The sequence below is a fragment of the Amblyomma mixtum genome, chromosome 6 (genome assembly GCF_055824585.1).
Source record: "Amblyomma mixtum isolate Tamu chromosome 6, ASM5582458v1, whole genome shotgun sequence".
NCBI lineage: Eukaryota > Metazoa > Arthropoda > Arachnida > Ixodida > Ixodidae > Amblyomma > Amblyomma mixtum.
This window is the reverse complement of record NC_143017.1, coordinates 20,012,407-20,019,213: the sequence shown is the minus strand read 5'-3', so window position 1 is coordinate 20,019,213 and position 6,807 is coordinate 20,012,407.

Below are 6,807 nucleotides of genomic sequence, written 5' to 3'. Positions count from 1 at the left end.
TTTTAGGGTTTATTCTTATACTGCCTTTTGCTTGAAACTTGCAGAGGGTATCATTGGCGCTATGCAACAGGTGTGAACTATTATCTGATGTGAAAAACAAGGTTTTATTATCAGCGCAGAAAATGAATTTGTGCGCTCATCAATACGAACCACATCGTTCACATAGCCGTTGTATAAAAACGGTCCCAAAACGCTGCCTTCAGGAACGCCGCATGGTATTTCTTTAAAGAAGGACCAAATTGCCATCAGTCAGTACAGACTGTACGCGCCTTGCACGATATCAATTTGTGAGTGAGTGAGGCAGACCCCGAATGCCATAATGATACAGCTTATTAAGAAGAACAGTGGTTGAGGCAGTCAAAAGCTTTACTATAATCTACAAATATCCCTAGCGTGAGTTTGTTCGCCTCCATGTTTCGAAGTATTAATTCCTTTTGAACCTGAAGAGTGGACTCTGTATAGCTCCCTTTCCTGAATCTATGCTGACATTTAGAAAGAAGTTTGTGCTTGTTAAAGAAGGGGTGGAGCCGGGAGAGAATGACATTTTGAAAATCTTTGAAAAAAAAAATGGGAGAACTGACACAGATCGGTAGTTGGCTGCATCATTCTTGTAGCCACTCATAAATATAACTGAATTTAATGCGCCTATCATGTTGAGCGGGAAAATACCTGTCTCCAAAGGAACGTTATGAATGTGTACGAGGGTTCGGTCGATAGCATCGAACACGTTTTTGGCGGGTCGAGTCTGGATTTTATCTATGTCAATGCGTTTGCTGTTTTTATGCGACCTAAATGCGTTGTACACATAAGCTGTATTCGTTGGCACCATAAAAAACAGCGTCAGAGATCTCGTCAAGGAAGGATGACGTTTCACAAGAAGCAGCATTATTAGTGAAATCAGTGATGTAGTGGGCGTTGATATGCTCTGCTGGAGCACCCCCATTATGCAGTTCAGCTTGGACAGTCATCTAAAACTGATTCGACACAGCTGTGCGCAAGCCGAGTGCCTCGTTTACAATCTTCCAGACCCGACCAGGACGAGATATCGAGGCATGCTGAATCAGGTGCTGAAAGTACTGCACTTTGGCTTTCCTCAGTTCCGATGTGATTCGATTGCGTAGTTTCCATGGATTACTCCAAGAAGGGGCTTGTATTTTTCCACGATATCACAACCCATTACAATTTGGAAAGGCACAAATTTCCGCCACCTGACAAAGCGTTGGATAAGGCGCAAGAGATCGCCTGGAGGAGACTCAAAAAGAGGTCCTTTCTTAGCCCCGATCTATTGTCAAGAATGTACCTGGATGACTTTAGTCCCGAGTACAGGTTCTGTGGCGAAACCGCCACGTATGATTACGTGTTATGGCAATGTAAAAAACAACCTCCATTGGAGGATCTAGTTCAAATTCCTTCTCTTGAGCAATGGGAGGCTGTTCTGGTCAGCTTGGACCCGGGCATTCAAGCCTTGGCCACCGAGTGGACTGCTAAGGTCGCCGCTAGCCATGGGCATGATGAAATAAACGTTTTCCAATGCAATCCAATCTTGAACTGTGCAAATTTGGAAAGACTACTCGTTTTAAGAACAGAGCGAAACGATTACTTTTCTCTTCGATCATTTTTAGCTGCTCGCTGATGATCCAAGGCTTTCTCATAGATAGTCGCTGCTTACCAGATTTCAGTTTGAAGAATGACTTGTAATGCTGTGAAAATATGTCCATAAAAGAATCATGTGCTTTATCTGCCGAACTTTCGGGAGAAACTGGAGACCAGTCAGTGCTAATAATTCTATTCCACAAATCGTCGGGACTACTGTCGCTTATATATTTAAAAATAAACTTCGAAAGAGAAGTTTCCGGCCCACAGATACGTCTGAAAAAGCCAATACCAGTGATCACTGAGGCTGCAAATGACGGTGCCGGCTTCGGTTACTGGTGGGTTGCTATCAGTAATTAATTGGCCGAAAACTGATGAATTTGTTGATCTGACACGCGTTGTTGTTTTGATCACGTTTTCAAACCCGCATGTTCGAAGTTTTTTTTTTTAGTTCAGCACAACTAGTATTACCTACAATAAAATTAATATTATAATCTCCACCAAGAACTAGCACCATTCGTTGAAAGGGTGCATATTCCAGTAGGTTATCCACAATGTCCATGAAGCTTTTATTATTGTCTCAAGGACGTCAGTATACACCTACGAAAAGCGTGCTTTTTTGTTGCAGATCAAGTGCTCTGAAATCTATGGTGATAGAGGTAAACTGGGACACTTTGTCGCTTGATAAACGTCAGAAATGTACATGCCGATGCCACCACCACGTATCTTGGTTCTATTGACAGAAAAACTATTACAAGCAGGCAACAAAGGCGCACAATTGATCGCATTGCACCATGTTTCAGTAAGCATGATAACATTAGATCGGAAAGTAAATTTATCAAGGAAAAGAACCAATTCATCGTGTTTTTTACAAGAGAGCGGGCGTTAAGGTGAATAACCAAAGCTGTGATTTTTGGAGATTCGCCCAGTTAAGTAGTGGCAGGTTCAAAAAACTGCTGATAAAAGATATCAGGAAGACTGAAAATTTTGTGTTAGCGGGAATTCGCACCTCTACGTTAGCAAAACAATTTACTAGATCTTAGTAAGGTCGTCCACAGAGTTCACGTTAATCACCGTGCCGAAATTTTGACAGTGCTTGTGCACAGAAGCCGGCAGTAGAATGTTTTCTTATGTGGAATGGCCGATGACAGCCGTTTCTTTAAGCTTGGACACAAGTGTTCATTGACGAACACAGGAGGCCAGGACAGCAGCTTGGGCATGTTGGTTATTCATTCTTGATGGAACAGCGCAAAACATCGGGACAAGAGACAAGCGCTGTGATTTAAGAATCTTCAGGCATCTTTGGGCATGGCTCTCAGAAGGAGCATGCCCTCCAAAGAGCGCCAGCACATCTGGTGGTAAAAACTTTTTCCGGATGCAAAACGACATGGTCCGTGCTCGGCACACGGCGTTGACGATGAGGGAAATGAGAGTTTGGAAGTCGAGAGTGAAACACTGAAAAGAGCCCGAGGTACTAGAAATGAAATCAGCCAGGACAGCAGCTTGGGCATGTTGGTTATTCATTCTTGATGGAACAGCGCAAAGCATCGGGACAAGAGACAAGCGCTGTACAAGCGCTGTACAAGAGACAAGCGCTGTAAGAGACAAGCGCTGGCAGCGCTTGTCTCTTGTCCCGTTGTTTTGCGCTGTTCCATCAAGAATGAATAACCAACATGCCCAAGCTGCTGTCCTGGCTGATTTCATTTCTAGTACCTCGGGCTCTTTTCAGTGTTTCACTCTCGACTTCCAAACTCTCATTTCCCTCATCGTCAACGCCGTGTGCCGAGCACGGACCATGTCGTTTTGCATCCGGAAAAAGTTTTTACCACCAGATGTGCTGGCGCTCTTTGGAGGGCATGCTCCTTCTGAGAGCCATGGCCAAAGATGCCTGAAGATTCTTAAATCAGAGTGGAACCATCAAGCCCAACTCTACAGGGACTGCCTTCGCCTGCGTCTATCCACTGACTGGCGACAATGGTGGGATTGGTCCCGCGTTATAGACAGGATGCAGCGCTTGTCTCTTGTCCCGATGTTTTGCGCTGTTCCATCAAGAATGAACACAGGAGGGCTGCTCGCAAAGCTTTCTGTACCGTCAGCATTGCTGTCGAACAATTAATGGTCCGCTTCTTTCTTTCTTTTCCTAGAAGTTGGACTCGTTTCTGGCGACTTCTGAAGTACACAACGATAATGCTCGTCGCGTACTTTTTCGTTTCTGGATGTTCGTTCTGCTCGGCAATGCCGCTATGTCTAACATTTCGCGCTGACACACGATAATAGGCCTTAATATCTCAAGGGGGCACAGCTTCGCCGAGAGCGGCGCCAATTTTACCAACAAGCTCGACAACGTGCGCAGGTTCCGTTTGAATTACACATATGATCTCAAGGTTGCATTTCCAAGAGTACTGGTCATTGCGAGCGAACATTTTCTCAAGATCTTTTATGCGTTTCTCATTTTCGTCACATTGTTCCCGAAGGCACTCATTTTTCTTCTTAAGCTTTTTATTTTAGGCAAGGACTTCTCCCAAGTATTTTCTGAATTGCTGGAAACCCTTAATATGCTCCATACTGTTGATGATTTCCCTCGTCTCTGTCTTCGCCTCACGACCGTTCCTCCGGGTGCGCCTCTCAGATGCATTCGGGCCCTTTCCCATTCTAGACCGGTTCACCTGAGGGAAGAACTGCCGTGGAAAAAAATCTACAAACAACTTCAGAGAAGTCAATGTAACAACAATGCAACAACACTTCGCCAGAAGCAACGACGCCCTTCCTAAAATAAAAGAACGCCAAACAAGCTACAACTAGCCTGCGTACTCGACAACGCAACTGCCACCGTGGTTTCTTTAGGGTTCTTCGGTGCTGCCCCCCAAAACAAAAGAACTCTTGTTCGCACTCGATTTCTCTCATCACCGCTTTTTCTACTCGGACGCTACAACTTTCCTTACTATCTCGTGGATTGGCCCGCCACCTCATTATTCACCATCTTTGCCGCAAGCTAAGTAATTCTTAGATCTCTCCACATTATTTTCGCTAGCTCAGTTAGTAACGCGACAGTAGCAATGTTACATGCAGTGCGGATACCCTTTATCACATAATAGCAACCAACCTATAGTTAGCTAAGAACTGATATATCTACCAGGTACCAGTGATGGCGTTCTACTCCATTAATAAACCGCGCCCTAGAGTGATTAAAATAAGAAAAAGAATTGTGTATTACAAACGTGCTATCTTTTCCGCTATTATTAATGAACTATGTACACCTATTATTCTTTCTTAAAAATTTTGACACTCGCTCTGTCGAAGAAAACTGGGCAATGTTCGAAATTAAGGGACACAACTATCCAATAAGTATATTGCGAAGCGCATCGTCGCCTCTAATCCGCAAGCACTTTGGCACAATTCACACATCAGGCGACTACCTATCCAGTAGAGACGTTTAGACCACCTTGGGTGACGTACAAGTCTACCCCTGCCGGATATGTGAACGCGCTTAAACTCACAAAGAATAATTCTGTCATCGAAGTTACCTTCTACCTTGAAAACAGATGTTAAAAGCGAAATTTCTCAAGACCAAATGCTTGGCTAGTTCGTTGTAGATGCTTCAATTCCCCTCAGCGCGCACAAAATACACGGACAAATGTGGTAAAAATTTTGGCGCGTTGGACACCCTATATTATGGCGCGTTACACGGCAATAAGCATCTAGGCGTCTTTATCCCACGAGGTTTAACATGGCGTGTCCATATCGAATACGTGACTAATGACGATAATCGCATGTTAGGTTAGGCTATTTACGTCGCAGCATCCACATCGAGCCTCCGCATGAAAACCTTATAACTTTTATCCAACTGATCCAAAATAATTCCGTTCGCTTCATCCTTTTCAATTACAACTGCACGGCAAGCATCATAGCCATGAAGCTCACCTTGCCCTCCCAACCTTATAATCTTGCAGAAAAATTAGTCGCTTAACTTTATTCCCCAAGGTATATTCCCACGTCACGCTTGCATGAAGATTTAATTTCAACCCCCCCCCCCCCCCCCCCCCCCGAACACATTTCCCGTCGCGTGGATCATCGTCACAAGGTCGAAATTGAGAATTGCCATACCAAAATCCTTTCTTCACGGTCACCTCCTCTGGATTTCCGTTGGGTGGAGCAAACCTCCCCTGACATTGCAGCCATTGAAGACAACCTATGTTTTTCCGATGCACTAGCTAACTTAGCATATTCAGGGGGAAGTTATACTTCTGTTTTAATACATTCACTCTATAGTACTCCTCCTTTTATGTTTTGTAACGCACTCCCCTTTGTAATAGCTTTGTCCCTGAGGGTGAAATAAATAAAAAATAACTAGTATTCCTGAAGCTCTTTCTACGCGTGCGGACGTTGTCACTAAGCGAAGAATATACTGTTACCGATGTACCCATATGTACTTACCTGCTGGGAAGTAGCATTAATGAGCACTTCAGCGAAATTCAATGAAAGTAAGGAGCTAAGCTTGCCTTCGAGAGCACTGCCAGGGTTTTGTATCCGCAAAAGGGCTGGCGCTTTGCTGCGAATATCTGAAAAGGTGCCCATAAGTTTGTCCCCAAATTATAGCGCCGGTAGCATTATCACCTCTACATACCGTCTCTACCGTGTCTGATGTTTGGAAAACAGGGAATACGGCGAGTCTCTGTCACCGAATGAGAGGGAGTCAACAATACAAAACCACATTTTGCGCCCGTACACCGTTTTTTAGATTTAATATTTATCAACAGACTGCGTCGGCAGTACTGAACTGCCATGATAGCAATTTCTTTCACCTTTTTTGCTAATGCCCGCATCACCGTTACGGAAGAACGGGAACAACCTTGTTAGGCTTTGCCTCCATGGCTCGCGCTTTTGAAACAATTGCGCGGTACGGCTACACTCTGCACCCTTTTGGGGTATGCGAGGCAGGCGTCACTTCGAGCAGTCGTATCTCAACAGCATTTGCCGTGGTGCTCTTTCCACGAATGAAGAAATGAACACAACTTGATATAACACACACTCGACGTGGTCGCTGTCCTTTATTACACGATACTGCTGGGCGTCACCGCAGCTCGGACCCGCTCCCCAAGCCCTTACGGGTGTTGTCGGTCGGAGCCGGACAATACATCCTCCCACTGCTCAATCGCCGGAATTGCGATTCTTTTAATGGCTGGATTGAGTTGGCATGGTCAGATCATGTTATAT